General features: G+C 40.8%; 1 protein-coding gene across 1 annotated transcript in view; it reads left to right on the forward strand.

Annotated features, from left to right (window-relative positions):
• FGF14 (fibroblast growth factor 14) overlaps positions 1-22,529 on the forward strand; it is a 620,737-nt gene that overhangs the window by 207,072 nt on the left and 391,136 nt on the right. The window lies entirely within an intron of this gene.

Here is a 22,529-nt window from a genome sequence, read left to right on the forward strand (position 1 = left end):
CATGGCCACTTGTGGCCAGTGGTTACCATGTTGGATGGAGTGGCTCTAGAACGTCTCCATCATCACCGAGAGTTCTACTAGATGGTGACACTCTTCCCATGGGGAAGCGGATTTCCTGAAAGAACTTCCTCCTATTGACTGGGAGAAAGGTTACCCAATTAGATTACTTTTGATTGGGGCTTTTTAAGCAGCATTAGATCAGTTAATAGGAAACAAAAATACTACTTTTTTTTTTTTTTTTTTGCACATCTTTGAGCAGCAGTGTGAATTTGCAGATTTGGTCCTATAATTCTAAAGAGTTGAATTATTTCTTTTCTCAGCAGTGGGGCTTTTGTTGGTACTTTTGCTCTCTGGAATGTCTTATGGGCTGATGCTTAGCGATGACTGCCTCTCCCTTTGTAACTTCCCATCTGGGGCTTATGATTTCCGTTGCACTTGGTACAACACGTAAGAAACACGTAAGGTTTGGTCTGATCATCGGTTCCAGTCCTGTCCTCAGGGGCCTGAGTGAAACTGACTGCTAACTCAAGGACAGGGAGGCTGGGAGGGGTGACCAGGTGTTGGGTGGGAGGGGTGAGTGGGAGGCTGGAAACAGTAGGAAGTGAGAGCTCTGGGACTGAGGGTATTAGGAAAATGTGTGGAAGCAAAACCGAGGGCAAAACAGCTCTCAAGAGAGGGTGTGAAAGAGCCCAGCCTATGAATGAGAGCAGGCTTCCTGGCTTAAAGGCATAGACCCTTCAGCGTAATCAAGTTGTCTAGAGATGATACACCTTTCTTAAGTCCAAAGATAGGACTTGGGATGAATGACAGAGCAGAGCTCTCAGTCTCTCAGAGAAGAAGAGAGTAAACTGCGAGTATGTATTTTTTCTTCCCTCTCTCTGTGTTGTTCCGGATACAGTGGAGCGTCGAACTCTCTTTAATTCTCCATCTGACTTTCCCGACTGTATCCAAGTGCCTTAAGCTCATGGGTCATCAGCAGCTCGCACTGCCCCGGACCTTCCTTGGCACAGAGTGCGTTTGCCAACAAACAGTTCAGGAAGGGAGTAGACATTGGTCCGGGGCTTATTCTGTCCTGGGAGTCTCCTCTGTTTCCTCTCCGAGGCTCTCTGCAGTGTATTCACTGGGTGTGGCTGGTCTCCTTTGCTCATCTAGAAAGCCCCCCTATGCTGGTCCATCTGTGACTAGCAAGGGCCAGCCTTCAGCATATATGTGATCATGTTGGTGCCCTCAGCCTTGGTCGGGGTAAACTGAGGACCATGTGCCCAAGGGAGAAAGAGGTTAAGAGTTCCATCCCCTCTTCTCTGGATTCTTTTTTAAAAAGTTGCTAGACTGACTCTCCCTCTGGAGAACATTGTAGTCTGAGAAAAACAAACAAAAGGTGATAAGATCCTGCCTAAATCAATTTTAACGCAGATTTTCCCAGCAATAAAATACTAATTTATTTTAAAGGGAGAGCATTTGTGCCTGTGGTTTATAAGGAGGTTAGAATAAGAAATCCAGCTCTTCTTGTGCTATGTGCATTGGATTCATACAGGCTTTCTTAAAGTATTCTTCAGTTCCTACAGACAGTTTCACCACCTTAAGCAAGGACAGCTCTGAAACTCACTCTTCCGACTCCATAGCCCGTCCTGATGCAGCCCCAAGAAAAGAATGAACTGCATCGATGCCATATTTCCCCCACACTGTGGAGGTCTTATCAAACATGTGCTCATTGCTTTAAAAATAATAAAATGAAAGCAGTTTGTGGCTCCCTTTTACGCAGTTTTCCTTTTTCCCCCTCTTCTTTCTTTCGTTCTTTCTTTTATTTTGGCACGACAGAGACGGCAGCTGTTTTTTTCCATGCAAGCAAATATGTCTCATTTTCCTTTTTCTTTTTCACTCATCTGGCCTATCTTAGTTCAGCAGTAGGGTGATAGTTTATTATTCTGGCTGATTTTCAGTTCCGAGTGTTTCTGCAGCCAGATTAGACACTCAGATTTTCAGAACACATTTTGCCCAAGTTCCTCTGGGTGCAGAGTCCTTCTCCTGCAGCCCGGTTCTCCTAGGAGGGAACAACATCGATTATTAGAGCCGAAGCCTCTAATTCAACATTTAAAGGAATGGGTTACACAAAAGGAAAAATAGTATGCGGTGGAAAATTGGGTCACATTAAAAAAGGAAAAAAACCTTATCTCTGCTCACAGCATATCCAAATTGTGTCAGAATTAGTAGTAATGTCAAAGTTAAGGACACATGAATGTCAATTTCCTGAGAATCATGATTGAGGGAGAAGACGACCAGCATAATATTCATTGTAAGTGCTGATTGCTGAGTTAGAAGTCAGTATTATTTTTATTATAAATTACCAGGTCCTGTGTACTTGAAAATGTGGCTTATATCATTAAAATCAGACCGCTCATAGAATAAAGGACAGATAATTTTCCTTTTAACTATGATATAGAGAAGACCGTTGGCATTTGAGAAACTGAAATTTGCCTACCGTGCATTTTGAGTGTGACCTCAAAATCCCATGATATATGGTAACTTGGATCTTTGTTGAGACCTAAATTTGAATCTTGAGTCCTCCCAGCCTGGTACAGAGGAACAAGCCTCTTAGCCTTAAATGACTGTCATGCATCATCCTCTCAATTGTGCTTTACTGGTTTGCTACACTAGTTTCCTTGAGCCTCCCGAGTACTTAAAAGCCGTATTTTCTTTTCAGGGGAAAAAAAAGCAAGCTTCAAGTAGGCAGCCTACTCTTGGGTACCAGAGATGGAAGCCACACTCAGAAAGCGAGGGCATTTTTGATTGTGAGTGTTCATCAAAGTTCCCAGGAGACAGCTATTGTAAATATGAATGTCTGCACACTTTCCTAAGACCTGTGCATGTAGCAGTGAGGTGGGGAGAAGGGGCCACACAGGGCAAGTGTTAGGTTCAAGCCCCGCTTTTTAAGTCTGATCGTTAAGAGGCATGTGCTATCCTTGTGTGCCATTTTGTTTCCACCTGAGTGCCTAAGTGAGAGGTGCAGACCTTCAACTTTAGAAAAGTACAGAGATTCACTGGTTCACTGACTTATTCACTCACTTAACAGCTGATTCCTTGAGCAAGCGCCTGCTGTATGCAGACCCTGTGCTAGGCGCTAAGAATGCAGTGGTGAGCAAATAGCTCTCCAGGTGGGGTGCTTACAGTTCATTAGGGAGAGAGTTGTTAATTAAATAGGTGCAGACTGTAGAATTTCACAGTTATGAGAACCTTGAAAGGTGATCCCAGGGAGCTATGAATGACATGGTGACAGACCAGTTGACGCGATGTTGGGATTGGACACTGATATTGAAGAATGAGTGCAATTTAATGAGACATTGGGGGTTTGAAATCTTTGCCCTGTGGATCCATTATCTGAAGGATTACAATATATGACCTTTTATTCTCTTACAAATTGATTCCTCCTTAAATATGTTCAGCATCTTCCAAACCATATTTTGAAAACACAAAAACAAAAAAGATCTGGCACTTAAGTTTCTAATATTTTCATGAGGATTCTCGAACAGATTTTTCAAAGTTCAAGGCTTTTTGGAACTGAAGTCTCACATGTATATAGTTGTTAAATCAATGGGTTCAATGTATCACTTATTTTTCAGGCTTCCTATTTACTTACTCTTCAGGTAGAGAAATAGAAAAAAGATTAATCCAGGTATATGATTGACACAGGCAAGTGGAAATTAGAACTTCCAGACCCAGTGGTTTTTTTTGTTTGTTTGTTTTTGTTTTAGTTTAAAAGGTAAACTATGAAAGGTTCTGCTTGGATTTTCAGTAGCAGTAGATTTAAAGAAAAAAGTCTGAGTATGCATGCCAAAAAAATCCAGTCATGGGTGGCTTCCTTCCAGTGAATGTGAGCAAATCTTATGTTTTAATTAAAGGAAAATGCTGGCCTGGGACTTGGTACCATGTTATTTCAATAGGTACAGCCTGAAGTATCCATTAATTTGTTCTGTCTTTGTCAGCCTCTTAGTGCCCAGCTTCTGTCACACGTCCTTTGGAAGGCCACCTCCACACAGTTGACTCTGCATATTCACAATAGTTATGTTCTGACTAGGTGCTTCCAGCACTGAGTTAGGGAATCCTTCACCCCTGTGTCTAGGGAAGACACAGGGCTAGGGTTCCTGTGAGCCTCTGCTCACCCCATTTCCATCAACTGATCAATACATAACCTTGCTTTCTGTGTGTTTCCGTTTAAAGACACCTTATTTAATATGTGTTCATTAATATTGAACTCACAGCCACCAGCATTAAACTCATGCCTGAGCAGAGCTTATCTAACACGTTATTTTCTCCATAATCACATCACAGCCTTCCCGGGCTCAGGAACACACCTGACAGCACTTCAGCACCACGCTTCGGGGTGGCGGGGGGGCATTTAAACAGTGAAATCACCAACAAAAAGCACAAGAATGCACAAAACGTGGCACTAAGCAGACTGCGAAAAGGACACTTGTTTACAGCAACAGCTGAAACCCAGCTTAGCCTCAGCTCGGGGTGAGCACAGCCATCAAGGTCTCAAATTTTTCTCCACTCTGCACATGGCTGTGAATGACTGTGAAGCCAACATTCATTCTGGGGGTTCCAATACATTTTTAAATACATGTTAGTGAGTGGGTAAATTTGCAAATACAGACTCTGCAAATGATGAGAGTCCACTGTATTCCTTTCCCCCCCCTATTTTTACCATCATCATTCTGATGTAGGTCCTGGTCAGTAAATTCTGGATTGCTGCAAACCCCTCATTGCTCTCCCCTGCCTTGTCTTTCATTTATTCTTCCCTCTTGCTGCCACCAGATTAACCTTTTCAATTTCTTTGTTGCTGTTACCACCTTTCTCAAATTTTAAACTTTTCAAATGAAATAAAATCTTGTCCTGGCGTTCAAGGACTCTCTGGTTTTACATACTTTTTCATTTTATATCCCACTTCTCCTAGACCAGCGTTGTCCGATATAACTTTCTTCAATGATGAAAATGTTCTATACCTGCACTGAATCAGCACCTGAGACTGCTGAGCGCTCAAACCATGGCTAGTGTAGCTGAGGAACTGCTGAATTATTATGGCTGGTAACACTCAGGCTCAGCACAGACACCAACTGCTTAAGAGTGGGCTGCTTGCTATGTCCCAAAGGTGATTTGCAGATTTCCTTTCTTGCCTTTGCCTGTATAGCTTCTCCCTCTCCCTGTTCCCCAACCTGGTCTTTATTTCCTACCCTCTTCATTTTTCCCTTTTCACATTCCACCTTGAGGGGCGCCATCCACGACCACCCTATTCAGGCGGAGGAAGGGATTTCTATGCTTTCTGAATTCCCAAAGATAGTGTTTTGTTTCATGTCATCTCTTCCTAACATAATTGCAAAGTCTCTATGGGTGAAAACTGGTCCTCATAAACATAGTGTCTAATATTCAAGCAGATGTCCAATAAATACCTATTGTTCAATCGTCAGCAGTGCTTTGCAGCACAAGAAAATAGGATAAATAAAATGTATGCTGTTTGGGGATTGTAGAAGTCAGGATAGGCTAGGAACAAAAAGACACCCAGGTCTCTTTAGCCTACAGAGACAGAGATTTATTTCTTGCTCACACCCCGTAGTCCTTGTAACCTGACTGTGGCTCTATCCAGGGTCTCTGCTAATTGATCAGCATCTTAAAACTTCTGCCAGTCAGTGACATGTGGCCAAAGCAAGTTGCCTGGCTGCTGCTGGGGTCAATAGGGAGGGAATATATGACCCTTCTGCATGGAGGCCATCAGGACAGTTGGCAAAAAGTCATGTAATCTACAGCAGGAATCAGATGTCTAAATTACGCTCTATTTTCCCTCTGTGTTTGGAATGGCTCCACTAACCCATCTCTCTGCGTCTCTCCCTGCTCCAGACTATCCTTTAGGTAGCATCCAGAATGTTCTCCAGGAGTGAAAGGTCATTTCATCACCCTGCACAAAAGCCTTTGAAGGCTCCCCTGTTTGTATATGAAACTCCTCAACTCCTAAGCATGGTACTTGTGAATCTTCATAATCCAGCCTCCTCTTGGTCATGTTCGCACTATCCACGCTATGCTTTTGGGCCCCTGAGTTGCTTGTGTTTGGCCCCAGCCAGATCACCTACTAGAATGCTTGTACCTGATAACCATCCTGCAGAGACCCAGCCCAAAATGACTTCTGAGAATTATTGCCAGCAACCCTGCCAAGAGGTTTGCACCCTCACTGGTGCTTCTGTGAGACAGAAATGCTATCTCTGGTTAGATAGCATTGCTTAAACTGAAAGTTTTCATGGGTTTCATGGGTTCACTGGTGCTTCTGTGAGACAGAAATGCTATCTCTGGTTAGATAGCATTGCTTAAACTGAAAGTTTTCATGGCTTTACTAGCCGTCCTCCCACTTGCTCTAAAAGTCCCTTAATCGCAGACTCCTGAAACTGCTTTACTCATGTGTATAAGCTTGGTGCCTAGTACCGTGTCTATCACAGCAGGTGCTTAATTTAAATATCCTTCCTCTATGGGAGACGAATAGCAAAATTCCTTATCGGGTAAAACATGGCATATGACGCAGGATTTTGTACTTGGTGTGTGATATCTCCTTGCTAGATGGTAATTTATAAAATTCAAGTAGAATGAGTTTAATACCCATAAACTATCCAGGTGCTCTTATTTGCCATCACAGATATTTATCTGTGAAAGGTCATTTTGTGGAATTGGGCAAAGAAACATTTAAAAGTATTTACACTTATTGAAGTTGTGGCTGTGGGTTTGGTACTTGATGAACTTTTTATAAAAAGAAAATCGAATGTTTTGTATATTGGTGGAAGTTTTATGAATCCATTCATATGAAATATGTGGATGTATGTTAACAGCATAGATATTTATTTAGAGGCATTTTCAAAGCAGATAGGTTCCTCTAAGATTAGAAATATTGTTTATTTTATCCTTATTGTCTTTACCATTAACCTGCATACAAATGGGAGAGACACTGCTAAGCACAGCTACTGGGCAGAGGAAAATTACCCAGGTTTGTAACATCCCCCCAGAAAAGTCTTTAATGAACATACAATAGAGAGAAGCTGGGCAGCTCCTCAAACACAAAGCTGGGGCACAAACATACTTCATATAGGGGCATGTTTTTGACTGTTTTCTACCCACAAGAGAAACCCAGGGAACCATAACTATGGCTTCCCAGGTAATTTAACATCTCTATTATTTCCATTTTTCTTTTCTTTTTTTAAAAAATTTTGTTTATTAATTTTTTATACAGCAGGTTCTTAATAGTTATCTATTTTATACATATTAGTGTATATAATTTCCATTTTTCAATCCAAGTTCACTCTCAGTTAACAAAGTCTCATGTTACATTGGGAGATGCCAGAAACTTTATGGGTTATATTCAGAGATTAGGTCTTCTGTCCAGGAAGACATGCAGTGTTACTAATACTATAAACTTGATCAGCTCTTTTGGTTCAAGCCTTTGGGATACTTTTAATGATGCAAAGTGCTCATTTGTAAGACTAGATTTTAGTCTCTATCTCCTGGCATTAAAAGAATTGATTTTAATGTAATGTTCGTTTATAATAATTGCCTTGGAAATTTGCTCTCTGGGCTTCATAATGCCAAAGACCAGAATAGCTCATGGCTGCTTTTGCCAAAAATCTGTTTTTCTAAAAGCTTTCTCTTCAATTGCTTTCCAGTAAATGTATTCCTGTGATCCATTCTTATAATTTATCACAAAATGCCTAAAATAGCAGGCTTTGTTCAGCCCCTGATCAAGAGATTCTGCGTTTGCTGAAACTTCAGTTGCCATTTAAAACAGCACTTGTTTGAAAAGCTGAAATGTGCCAGTAACTAGCTTTCACAGAGCTCCGAGTTAGGACACGTGCAGCTGACTCTAGTCCCTTGGGTTAGTATCTCTTAAAAAACAAGAGATAAGATACCTAAAAATGCTTGTAATTAAGATGTCTTACATGTGACAGATATTCATTGTTTCATTTAGCTTTTGCATTTAGATTCTAAGTTCTAGCCTCGTATTAATAAATCAGAAATTACTCATAGAGATATTCTTAAACCACTATACTTTGGGATGAAGGGAAAAGGCAAATACAACTATTTTACATGATGAGCAGATGAAAATCACTGTCCACAGTGAGCAGTAACATTCACTCATTCATTCGTTCTCAAAATATATTTTTTTATTATCTTCTAGGGGCACCGTGCTGGGAATACAATGATTAATTAAAGCCCTCACAGAACTTAGAGTCTGACTGAGGAGGTTTTTTTTTTTACATTGATCGATTGCTGCAAATGACTTTTATAATGGCTTTAAAGAGACATAATTCACATACCATATAGTTCACTCATTTAAAGTATACAATTCAAAGAGTTTTAGCATATTCATACAGTTGCACAACCTTTACCGTAATCAATTTTCAGAACATTTTCATCACTCCCAAAAGAAACTCTGTATCCATTGGCAGTCACTCCCAATTTCCCTTCAACCTTGACTGAGGAATTCTTAAGTTTCTATTATCTGTATTCTTTTTCTTGGGATAATATGATTAATGGAAAGTTGGTTGCATCAAATATTGATATTTACAATGAAAACATTATTAAATAAAAAGAATTCCTGAGAAACTCCCCTCGATTATTTTCCTTCATTTGTGAAGACAAGAATACATCAACTGTTTAACTGTTGTCTGTCCTGAGTAAGATTTGCTCCCTGGAAGGGCGTGTTTGCTGCTTTCCCATCTCTTTAGCCAGACGGAGAGCGGGCATACGGTGGTGACAAGAAAGGCACAGTTACATGAGTGGCAATGGAACAGCAGGCTTAATCTTCCTTGAGAATGGTAGGAATTCCTTGTTTAGAGTGAGGAAAACCTCCCACAAAACATAGATGTGGAGTTCTGATAGCTGCCCTTCCTTTCCTCCTTTCTTCCCTCTTAATTTATTTTTATATTTTCTTTTACTCATTAATTCATTCCTTCAAAACTTTTAACGCCTAATAAGTTGTGGAAGACACCTTTGCCTTAGTTATCCATTTGGGTTTTATGAGGAATAGTTTTTACTACACTGTCCTTCCTTCGTCCTCTTCTTCCTCTTAGGAATACCCTCTGTGATTTTCCTCTCTTGTTTTTCTCTATGTCGATCTTAACTGTCAGTATCACTTTTAATACCTTCCAAGCAGAAATGCATGCATGGTTTGATGTGGTTTTGAAGACTGTCCAACTGAAGCACTGAAGTGTAGTTTTAAGTGCCTTTGTTGAGTCATAATTCAACTCCCTTCGAGCTAGAGCTGGTTGTAAAGGTTGGAAGAGGATCTTTACCAGTTGTTCTACCACCTTGCAACCACTTTTTTTGCCACCCCAAGTAGATACGCATTATAGTGTTCACACACCCCGAATCACATCCTTGCAGTGCCCAACAGTGAGCATCCTGGTGTCTTTCCTGCCTTTCAGCATCCGGGCTTCTTCTCCAAGCCCTGCCATCCCTCAAATTCTCCCTTCTCCTATTCTAGTGGCTTTGGGGTTGTTGATCTTGAGGGGATTGCAGTGTTTCTAATGAAAGGGAATTATCTCCCTGCCTGTGGGGTATGTTTTCATCTTCCCAAAGCCAGGTGGGAGGAGTTCCAGGAGAAGCCCTCATCAAGTATAGGACGTCTTCCAAATAGGAGAGATGATATCTCATTCCCTAGTTGGGTATCAGTGAAAGTGGAGACTAGCTCATGCATCTCTAGATCTTCCTCAGGTGGGGAGTTGGGGGAGAGAGCTGGATGTAGGGGAAGGGACAGGCTTAAGTCAGGTGCAGCAGCAGGGAAGCCAGCCCTTGGCAAAGATGCTGATTTTCCTGGAGGTGAACTGGATGGTGTTGGGGGGTAGCCAGGCTTGAGCTGTTTTGCTATGACAATATGTAGGGGGCTGTCCCTGGGAGAAGAGACCATAGCATCAAGAAACAGTGGGTGGACCATACGTGGCAGGACCTGAGGAGAGTGGGAGATGCGGAGGGGTACCAGGTGTCCCACCTCAGGGAGCTGTGCGTGGGGAATCTCTCAGAAGAGCTTGCATATGTGTTGCCTTCAGTTGCCTGCAAGGACTGACAAGGAAAGGACCAAAAATGCACTCATCCCTCCGTCCCTCCTTGGAGCCCTCCTATTGGAGCCTAAAAGAGTGAGGAGGAAAAGGGTGTGCCCAGAGCAGGGCATCCTGTGCAGGGGGAGGGAAAGCTTTAACTGGAGGTGAGACTGAAGTTTTAAATTGGTCTGGACTAAGTTTTAATGACCAAATATTCTACCCAGCAGGAAAGGAGGATTTGACATAGCATATTTAGTAATATTGATTAGGAAAATACAAAACTGTTTAAAGGGTATATATCATTGAGATGAGATACTTCAGTAAACTGGTTATAAGTAAATGGGTTCTACTTTTCTTAGTACCTGACAGAGAAAACTTTTAATTGTAAAATTTAAAAGAGGAAATAAAGCCTTAATAGAAATTCCGTCAATATTGACTGTATTTTGCATTTGGTACTTAATCAAATGTGTGTTAAATTCTGTTGTGGGTCAGGTCCCAGGCAGGGTGTTTGGTGTACAGACTAAAAAAGGTAGGATCTCATAAAGCAATAAGCACATAATTATGCTACAATTTGATGGGTGCTATAACAGAGAAACGAACAATTAGCCACATCTCTGATTTTATTGCTGAAGTGTCTTCTGAGGCTCTACAATGCCATCGTTGGCATGGTTTTCTGCAAACCCATTTACGAATAATGGAGAAGAGTTATAATTTGGGGGGGAACTAAATTTAAGCTACAATTAATAAGGAATTATACCATCCATTCCTCAATTCTTTACTCTGTACTGATGTTATGTTCTTCCTGCTACCCCTTCTCTCCATTTGGAGAAAACCTATTTCTCCTCTGAGGCCCAGTTAAAATGCCAAAACCACGAAGACTTCCCTGATGGTGTCAGATTCATTTAATGCCTTTTTTTGCCTTTGTAGTATTTGTTCACATCACTAATTATTACATTTGCCATAATCTATTATGGCTAGTCTTGCATATGTACATAAGAAAACATATTTGCAAACTCCTTAAATTTTATTAATGGGAACTATTACAATTTTGATTGATACTTAATGTTTCCCCAGTCCAGTCACTCTGACTCACAGTACACAAGTTCTGAATCAACTTGTAAATCCTCAAGTCCAACTTGGAATCCTTAAAGTGGAGTCGCTGTTTAATCTCCGAGATTTAACTGTATTTACGTTCTTGTTATTTCACGGACACCAACTAGCACAGGAGCAAAAGCAGGGATGATGAGGTTGTACAGATCCTGCCTTGGCTGTTACCTCTTTAGAGATTGGTTCCATTTCCTCAGAACTAGAATAGAATAGGGAGAAGAACAATGCCCACCTCAGAAGACTGTTGGGAGGATTAGGTAAGGTCGTGCTCATAAATTCTTAACATAGTGCCTGGACATTAAGTAGCAGTTTTTTTATAATTCCTCTTTAGAGTATTTGTGACTCCTCTTTCTCTCTCATTCTCTGAGATTAGTTGGATTTCCAACTAAAGAAAGGAGAACTAGGTTCACGGGTGTGCTCCGTGTGCAAACTTGTGTTCATGCCCTTTTCCCCACCCTCCGGGTGCCCTCAATGGAGAAGGAATATGGAAGCCACTGCAAGATTGCAAACCCTAATCTACAGAGTGGTAACTGTGTTCCTTAAAAGAGTACCAAACGCTCCCGGCATTCTATTTTGAAAACATCAGCTTCATTCACGTTTTAGCCTACAGTTGGGCTTGGGCTAATGCTTGCAATCTAGCAGTATATGTTTAACTCCTCAAGACAGAATTTGTCTTCAAGAAAATGAGTAGAAAGCTTTAGAAAGTGAATTTGCTTTTTCCATGGTGCTTTCCCCAGTCCAATCACTCTGACTCACAGTATAAACGTTTCAACTTGTAAATCCTCAAGTCCAGCTTGGAATCCTTAAAGTGGAGTCGCTGTTTAACATCTTGCTTCTCAAGCTGGTGATAGTTTACATTACCATTTCACCTACTGTGCCTCATCTGATCCAGATGAACCCTGTAAAAGAGGCAGGGCTGAGGTGATTAACCACCTGTTGTACACGAAAAGTCCACCTCCAAGAGGTTGGCAGTTTGTCCAAGAGCATGCAAGAAACAAATGACAGATTTGGGGATATAATCCAGACCTTATGACCCAAGAATAAAGTTCCTTATATTTTTATAATGTGCTATCATTGTAGAGATCAGTTGCTGTCATCTTTTCTCAGGGAAAAATACACATGTGTATCTGGTGGGGGAGCTACATATGAAATTCGAGTTCTTTTTCATTCTCCATCAGTTCCCTTCTCTTTGATGCCCTTTCTCCCTCTTCCAGCCTCTCTTAGATTTTGAGAAAATGTCAAGTATGTTTGGAAAGGCTTTGTCTTTCTTGAGATCATTCTGAATACAGTTAATCACTTCTTATTTAGGAGAACCTCAGGTTAATGTACCTGGAAACAAGGCGAGCAGGGACATCTCTGCTCACAGCAGCTGCCGCTGGAGCCGTGCAATGCCTGATGTGAGCAGGGATCTGGGACCGCTGTGGTAGAGGTGAAGGAGTAGGGTGAGGTCACCTAGAAAGTCAAAAAGTGGTTTCCCAAGCAGCACCAAATAGGCCTCTTGAACAACCCCCTCACATCTTTTAAAATTAAATGTTCAGCAGAACTTGAAACATTAGTAGATTAACATGTCAATACATTTTCCACATCACTGCACAAAGCTAAGCTCTAAGAATAAAATGCACTGTTTAGGTATATTTTAACAGACTAAAAAAAATTATAGGTGAAGGCAGAACATCATAACTTGAAAAAGATCTTTCTATTTTGGAATTGTGTTTTAGCTATTCATGGAACCCAGATCTGAGCTCTAAAAAGTTTCCTGACATCAGTGTTATGGTCTGAATTGTGTTATGCCCAAATTAATACGTTGAGTTCCTAAATCCCAGTGCCTCAGAAATGCAGTTGGGTTTGGAGAAAATTTCCTTAGAGAGGAAATTAAGTTAAAGTGAGGCTGTTAGGGTGGGCCCGAATTCAGTTATGACTGTTGTCCTTATTAAGGGGAGGAGATGAAGACACCGGCGCACAGAGGGGAGATGGCGTGCAGACACAGGGAAAAGATGGCCACGTAAAAGCCAGCAGAGGGGCCCTAGAAGAAACCAACCCCGCTGACACCTTGATCTCAGACTTCTAGCCTCTTGACTTTAAGAAAATAAATTTCTGTCCTTTAAGCCTTTAAGTGGTTCTTCGTTAACGTCAGTCCTAGCAGTCTGAGACAGTAGTGAGCGGACTTAGGAGTTTTGCCAGGTCTTCAATTTCCAATGAAATGACAAAGAAAGGTTATCAGCAGTAGCGCCAACCTCGCTGTGGTGAAGAAAACCGCCATTTTTATTCTCAGGGGTAGAAACCCAGCATTTGCGTCCCTGAGTGTGGAGTTTAACACTGTATGTAAATGTCCGTACTTTCATGCTGTGTGTTGGGCAGTGTGAAAAAGTAGCCGCTGGGGAATCGGAATTCGCTTAAAGACCCTGTGAGCTGTGTGGACTTCCTGGATGTTTTCTCATTAGTAAAACGGGCTGATTAATGTGTTGTAAGATTGTTGTGAGAAATAAGTGAGCTAATGGCTATGAAACTCCGCACCATGTAAACGACAGAGTTATATAAATGTCACTGTTATATAATAATGTGAGTCATTATTTCACGTGGACCCTTTAGTTGAAGGAAAAAGTAGAGCTGGAGGCATTTGAAGCTCAACTCATCTTCAGCGTGTGATTTAACATTAGTATGGAAGTTAAATTCCCTCATCTTTTCTTTGACTTTTTAACTGAGGCTTACGAAGGTGGTGGAAGGGTCCCAGGAAAGGTGAGAGAAAATGGGGTCCACAGCCTTGCTCTGGATGAGCTAGCACCCCAGAATCACATAATCCACGTGGCCCACAGCTGCCACTTCCATTTGGGTTTAGAGATTGATCCATGAGTTATAGCTCATTCCAGTGGAGAAGAATCACAGAGCTTGGCAGTTCCCCACATGGTGACCTGTCTCTTTGTGCTCTATCATAATGAAACCTCAGATTCATGGAGTTTTCCAATCCTGTTTCTTTCTCTGCCCCACCACATAGTAGGGAAAAATTTTTTTAACTGATATAAGTTCATAAAAAAAATCTTTTAAAATGCAAAAGCGCTCAATTAATAAAAAAGTATAACTCCTGCCCCCCAATTCTGTTACCCACTGCTAATGTACCCTTTCCCCTTACATTCTCCACAGCCTTTCCTTGGCTAAACTGAAAACTTCAACGAGGCAGTTTCTCAGTCTCGACACTCCTGACATTTGGGGCTATATAATTATTTGTTGTGGGGACTGCCCTGTGCTTTGCGGGGTGTTTAGCAGCATCCACGGTCTCTACCTACAAGGTTCCACAGGAGCAAATCCTCTCCCCCATTTGTGATAGCCAACAATGTCTTCAGACATTGCTGAACATCCTCTGGGGGGAAAAATTGCCTGTAACTGAAGACCACTGGTCTAGATCAAGGGAATGATGCTTGGAGGAGTCTCAGAGAAGAATGTGAGAATGAGATGAGCAGGCTGCTGAGATGAGAACAAACTCTATCTGCCCCTCAGCTCTCCTCCGTGCCCAGTGCTGTCACTGTCCTTTACTGCCTGACTCCTTGACCTGTCACATCTAAGGGAGACAAGAAGAATGGGGAACGAGGAGACAAAGATGACTACGGAGCATGGATGGAGAGTGGTGACTTGGAAGAATATATGTGAGAATGGCAGGCACATGGAGAAGCCAGTGCCTTAGAGAAGTAAGGGAACGGTTTCCATTATGTCATTAGTCTTTACATTAAATCCTTGTAGCACTTCTTCCAGGTAGGTATAACTTTCCCTACCTCCTATCACAATATTTACTGCTGCTGTTGGAAAAACGATCAAACAAAATATGCTCTAGAGAGCATAGACTGTTAGGACACCCAAAGACTGTAGACCATCCAGCCACACCTCTGCCTTCACTGATGAGCCCTGGGAAGGTCATTGATGCTAAGGGACTTGCTTGCAGGCACCCACATGGTTGAACCAGGACCACAGAAAATTTCTACTTTCCCTGGTCAGTGCTCTTTCCAACGTCTGCTGCTGCTTAAACCAGGGAAGCATTTTCCCGTCAATTCAGAATGTTGTGAGATACTCCAGTTCATACATCTTAACGAGGCTGGTTCTTTTACGTGTATGCATATGATGATTTTTGTATCTGAGTTGATTTATAAACTTCTCAAGGAAGTTTACACATTTTAGTCCTACACTGTTTATCATGACTGAGTAGAGGTTGTAGAACGGGGGCCTGTGATTTTCTATTATCCTCAGTGAAGGAAAGAAGAGCAGACATATCAGAGTAGAGCTCTCTTCATTACCCCATTCCATAACTTGATTTACAAGGCCTTCCCAGACCTGACCGGGGCTGCTTTTGCTGTGTTATCTCCATCTGTCTTGTCCTGCCTGCCACGGTGCCTTTGTCCTTGTCATCCCACCCAACCCCCCATATTCCCCTCTCCCTCCAGCTGTCAAATGAAAGTCTCCTTTCAAACAGATTTCAAATCTAATCTCCCCCTGGCCTGCGTCCTGCCCACTTGACACCAACGTGATGGTGCGTTTTGAGTTTCTGTATTAGTGTTTCCCAGAGTGTGCTCTGCAGAACACCAGGTCGGAGAGATGCTCTCTGATGTAGTGTGTGCCTTGGTGTGAGCATGCATGTCCGTCTTCAATCTCGCTCTCTCACAGAGTTCCATGTGTAGTTGTGTAATAAAATCTTCAAGAAGTGTTATGGTACAGAGATGTCTTTGACTTGCTTTATCTTATCCTCTCTAGAACTCATTTGCCATCTGTATTAGGGTTCTTCTAAGGAAGAATCATTAGGACAAAAATAGATATACAAGAGGAGACTTTATGGGGATTGGCTTAGGTGAATATGGAGGCTGAGAAATCCCACAATGTGCTGTCTGCACACAGGAGAACCAGGAAGCCTGGTGGTATAATTCAGTGTGAGTCCAAAGATTTGAGAACCAGGGGAGCCGATGGGATGGGGTGGGTAGGGTGGAAGGGGTGTCTCCTAGTGTAAGTCCTGGAGTCTGAAGGTCTGAGAACCAGGAACTGTGATGTCTAAGAGCAGAAGGGTGTCCCAGCTCAAGAAGAGAGAGGATTCTCCCTTGCTCTACCCTTTTGTTCTCTTCAAGGCCTCCAGTGGACTGGATTATGCCCACATTGATGAGGGCAGAAGACTTAGTCTCCCAACTCAAATGCTAATCTCTCCAGAAATACCCTCACAGACACACTCAGAAATAATGTTTTACCCGCTACCTGGGCATCTCCTAGCCCAGTCAAGTTGACACAGAAAATTAACCATCACAACATTTTTTTAAAAAGCAATACCTATTAGTAGTTAAAGAAACTCGTGTTTCTTAGAATTCACCATAGGAGACATCACTTTATATCAATAAATGTTTCACTTATCTGGGAATCAGTTGTTTTAATTAGTGACATGCTGCCTTAGACATTTCTATTTTGACTAAATTACATTATTTTAAGTAGTAAGATAATCCAAGTAAAGCACTTAGCACGTAGCCTGACACATAGTAGGTGCTCAATAATTATGAGCTGCAATTTTCTGTATCTCCGTAATCCGTTTTCCACATCCTAATATACATAAAAATGTGCGTGGAGAGGGGACTACACTGAAGGACACTTAAGTATGAGACTTTAGAAAGCAACTGAAGAGAAGAAAAGCAAATACTTTACATACGGTACAACTTTCATTTTCCATGCAAGGACTGTTGACACATTATGCGTTAGAGCCTTGGAGGCACTATGCTTGGAAAACATTTTAATTCAGGTATATTAAATAAAGGTTTTGCTAAAAATTGCATACCTCCCAGGTATGGGAGAGTTGCTGCATTTTGGGCATTTGCCAAGTTTTGAAGAGTACTTATTAGTCATACTGTGTGTGCGCACAGCAGTTATTGGAAAACATAGCCTAGCATACAGGATGGACTAAAACCTGCACACTTCTTTTCCTTAAAATTAACAAGAAAATCATTTTTGTCTGGTGAAAGCTTCTCAGTAGAGCAAGTGACAGATTAGTGACAGAAATGGAAATTAAGTGAAGTTTGACTTCTTCACTCCTTTCAGCCTCTTTTTAACCCCTCCCCTTTCTGAGAACCAGGCAGATCCGCCACCCTGGGCCCCAAGGGCTCTGGGCTCCTATGCTGAAATATTTGCATTTTCAAAAGTCTAGGTAGGTAGACCAATGATTAGTACAAAAGAAGGACATTTTTGATGATGATATTTTTGATATGTATAGGAGAGGTGGTTTTTATTTTTATTTATTTATTTATTTGGCTGCATTGGGTCTTAGTTGCGGCACACGGGATTCCTCAGTTGTGGCATGTGGGCTCTAGTTCCCTGACCAGGGATCGAACCTGAGCCCCCTGCATTGGGAGCGTGGAGTCTTAGCCACTGCACCACCAGGGAAGTCCGAGGAGGGGTGGTTTTTAAAAGCTGTCCTTTTGGTAATCTTTCAAAGCACTCCACTGCAGTCGTATTGACCACATGCTAATGACATGTCTGGGTATGGGTCTGTCTCGCTTTGTGCCACATAAGCTCCCTGAAAGTAGACCTTGTCTATTCATCTTTATGTCACAACCCCTAACCAGTGTGTGGCACATAGAAATGCTGAATACCTGATTTGCACTGTAAACATATATACCTGCATATTCGTAAGGCCTGGCCCGTCTTCCCGACAAGTCTGTGAATCTTACCTGGTCAAACACAGGGCAGAAGAAAATGTGACCTAGAGTTCAGAAGACCCACATTTGAATCCTGTCAGTTACTTCTTGGCTCATTTTGGGTCAGTTGCTTTTTCTCATCTGCTAATAAAGGGTCTTGCCCAGATATGAATAAGATACTTTTCAATACATATTTTTCTAAGTATTTTCAGTAAATATTTGTCTAAGTGTGATCTAAAATAATTCAACAAAATATCTTATAGCCACTAAATCGTACTGTAATTCGTTCTAGGGGTTTGCTCGTGGGTGCTATTTATATCAACTCAGATTTGGTCAGTTTGCATCACGGGTAACTCTTCTGGTGTTAGAATTTATTTTTTAAAAAAATTTTTATTGAAGTACAGTTGATTTACAATGTTGTGTTAGTTTCTGGTGTACAGCACAGTGATTCAGGTGTATATATATTCTTTTTCATTATGGCTTATTATAGGATATTGAATATAGTTCCCTGTGGTATACAGTGGGACCTTGTTGTTGGTCTATTTTATATATAGTATTTTGTATCTGCTAATCCCAAGCTCCTAATTTATCCCTCCCACACAGTGTCAGAATTTAAACCAAAACCCAATCACAGAAGCTAAAATAGAACCAAGTGTTGGTCATTAAGTTTCCATCAGTGCTTTGGACTTTGTTCTTTTCCCTCCTGGCCTCTGTTATTTTTATGTGATAGTCTCTTCTGCCTTTTGCACAAGTCATTTTCGTTAATACTCTTCTCGAGTGAGTCAGGTCATTAGGACTGGTTTGAAAAAATATTTTATTCTTTTTATTTGAAGCTCGTGCTTTTGCTTTGTGGAGTTGAACGTAGGCAGTCATTTGGAGGATTCTTATTATTATCCAAGCAGCATGTTGTGGTTGACAGAGCAGTGGCCTGGGAGGTAAGGGATTTAGAATTGGGTTCTGATGGTGTCACTAAATAGCTCTACTGATGTAAATTACATCATCTCATTGGGCCTCCATTTTCTCGCTTATAAAGAGCTTGGAAAAGAGTATTTTCTAGCTGCAATACTTATTCCTCTATAATCCTGTCATAGAGGCAGTGTCTAGAGTATTTGTTGAAGGAATTAGGGAATTAATGAGATATTGCTGAGTTTGGGTTCTCTAGCAGACATCAAACCTAGAAAAGGGGCCATCTTTCTTAATGTGTTAACGGGCAAATACCGTTATCGTGCCATATTTACGTTTATGTTAGAACAAATATGACTTTGGTGCTCATCCTATAAAATGCCTTAGGAACCACAAAAATCAACAGTCACCTTCGTTAGCTAGCTACTTCTGCAAGGCCCTACCCAGAGCTACTAGGTCAATCTAAACTACCATGTACTGCATGCATATAAATTGCACATCACACTGTAAATGGTAAAATAAAACAGAACAAAACCCTTTTTCCCCATTGGCATTGATAGGCAACATGAAGTGACTTTTGACAAGCAACCAGGAAGAGTTTTATGACTCATAGGAACAAGACTTGTAGAATAAAAAAGTTCATGAGTCATTGAATTCAGTAATGTGCTTTGCTTATCAGAGTGCTAGGTTGGACTTGCTCTTTTATGCCATACTCACTACTTTTTCCTTTGGCGTCTAAGTAGAACATTATTGAAAAATAAATAGGGATGATTTTGCAAGAGTGTTTTCTGATTTGTTTCTTTCACTATAAATGGATGTCATTTCTCTTGTACTCAAATAAAATAATGTTAATATATTTCTCTAAACACTCTCCATTTTGGCAGGGTTTCCTGTTCCAAAAATGCATCAGGGTAACCAAATAATTTTATTAATGCACCAGTAATTCCTGAGGTGGTTTGGGGGACTTACGTAGCTCTGGGGAGAAGGTATATTACTTCAGCTGTTTATGAGTACCATGAAAACTCATGACTTTGGAGCATAAAGACATTAACAGTTATAACTGATCCATTGAGGGAAATTTCACACTTAGAAATTTGGGTCATAGGATTTAACGTATTTTCAAAATGAAAAATTAGAATACCCAACTAAAATTGGCTTAAATGTAATTAAGAAGGCAGAAGGCAGGGAAGTTCTAGAGTTGGTTAATCCAGCAGTTTCCTGACATTCATCTAGGATCTAGTTTTTCATCTTTCATCCCTGCCACCTGGGGTGGATTGGCCTCTACCCTCGTGATTGCAATATGGTTGGAGCATATTCAGGTGTCACCTAACAATGTCCAAAGCGTACCCATCCCTAGTAGAACTTCTCACATAGCTCATTGGCCAGCATTGGGTCTCATGCCCATTCCTGAATGAGTCATTTGCAAGGAAAAATAATGATCGTGATTGTCTTGACGTAATCAGCATTCACATAGTAGCACTAGGGAGGGCTTAATCTCCTCCAGCTGTACGATTCATACTCCTACTCACAATATCTTGAACAAAATCGAGGTTCTTTTAGAATTGAAAAGAAGAGATAATGGCTGTTGGCAACAAGATCATCTGTCACACTTGTCAAATAACCTAACAAAATCCAGGACTGTTTATTTCGGGATTTTGTTGTCATATATTACTGGGGAATTACTCGGTAGTCATATATTTATTTGACTTAAAAATAAATAGTAGATGAGAGAGTTCATTGTTAACATGATTTAATGTTTCTGATTTAGATCATATTTTTAGAATTATTTTTCCTTTTATGTTCGTGTGCTGTTTATTCAGATGAAAACAGTTGGAAGTACATGCACTTTTGATGTTGTTTACTTAAGCTTTGAGCTGCATGATATCAAGAGTAGAGAACAAAATGTGATGGGTTGAGTATCGCACTGACTTGATGAATGCTGAACTTATGAATACACGTGCCTTAGCTAGGGTGCTTAGGTAGGTAGAGAATAGTGGGTATGGAAATCGATATCATTCCATGTTGACCATCCAATGACCATAATGGGCAATATTTATAATCTCACTTAGAGGTTTTCAATTCGTGCTTCATGAAATAATACAATTGTGAGGAGATGCTTCAGAGATTCTGTTAACACTGTTTTTGAACATATTTCAAAGCATGTCTTTAAAATGTATTGAAAACTATAATAAATATCACAGTAATGCGTAATATATACAATTTTAATGTGTTGGAGATCATCAGCTTGTGCTGCCAGTTAAATTATTTTGGGGGGCAAGCCTCTTAATAAATGACCCCGGACATAACCGTATATAATTGATTTTCTTATAAGCTGTGATTAATTACAAAAGTTGTGACTTTACACTAGTTCATTCTTCTTAGGCTTGCGCATGTCATGTGTATAAAAATGGTACAATTGCTGCTACAGTATATGTATGCCTTGCTTAACTGAATGCCGGCCAAGGCTTAGGCAATTTGTGTCATAGGCTATGTAATACCATTAACTTATTGCAATGTAGATGGTTATGTGCATATTAAAGGTTTCGGGTATTTGTCTTTTGTGTTTATGACGATGTATTAGTTTACTAGGGCTTCTATACCAAAGTAACATAGATTGAGTGGCATAAACAGCAATTTATTTCTTACAGTTCTGGAGGCTGAAGTCTGAGGTCAGGGAACCAACATGGTTGGGTTCTGGTGAAGGCCCTCTTCCTGGCTTGCAGATCCCGACTTCTCACCGTGTGCTTGCATGGTGGGTTGAGAGAGAGAAAAAGAGAGTGGTCTCTGGTGTTTCTTCTTATGAGGGCTCTCATACCATCATGTGAGTCCCCTCATAACTTCATCTAAACGAAATACCATAACATTGGGGGTTAGGGCTTCCACGTATGAATTTTGGAGTGACACAAACATTTAATCCACAGCAGATGACAAAGAATTATACCAGATGATGGATATCGTAATGAATCAATTTTTAGAGAAAAATTTTCCCGTCAGTCTTCTCAGAGGCTCCTGGATCACTATCATTGAAGAATATTCTGTTTACAAGGCAAACTGTTAAAAAACTATTACAGTTTACAAGTACTAACTTGAATGATTCAGGATTTTTCCAGTTCTCCACAACTAAGATCCAATACAGAAATAAACTGGAGGAATAGACAGAAGGAAGGTTGTAGTTTATTTCAAATTTTCTTATAAATATGGACCCTATTTTCATTTAACTTCAAAAATACCTGTCATAAGCATGTGTATATACACAATAAATTTATATTAATAAAATCCTTGAACCATTTTATATGCTAGACTTCTACTGATGATCTCTTTTCAATAAAACTTTCAGTGTAGAACAATATATATCCTGATGTAATCAAGTGTTTTAGAAAGAAAATCCTGGATAATGGTGAAGAAAAATAGAGCCCACCAGAGACTCAGTTGTAACTTAAGATCGGTGTGGATTGTTTTGTTCCTTAATCGTAAGATGCATGATACATACTGCTGTGGTTTTAAGACTTGAGGGCATTTCTCATGATGATCTGAACCACTTCTACTCTGTAAGAAGCTATTTAGAAATAAACACTGCTGTCTTACAGGACCTAGGTAATCCTATGGAGTCCATAAACTCAGGTGCTCCAGGTGTGACAGCAAGGACAGAGGAGGTACAAAGACCCTCCAGGCTAGATACTCAAGGCTCTGGAGGGAACCATGCTGCCCCCCGTTGGCTGCACTCTCCATGGGCATCTCTATTACCTCCCTAGGGTCCTCCTGTGTCCTTCTTCTCTTTGCTTTGGGATTTGTTAGGGAAATTAGATCC

The sequence above is a fragment of the Orcinus orca genome, chromosome 18 (assembly GCF_937001465.1).
Source record: "Orcinus orca chromosome 18, mOrcOrc1.1, whole genome shotgun sequence".
Taxonomy (NCBI): Eukaryota; Metazoa; Chordata; class Mammalia; order Artiodactyla; family Delphinidae; genus Orcinus; species Orcinus orca.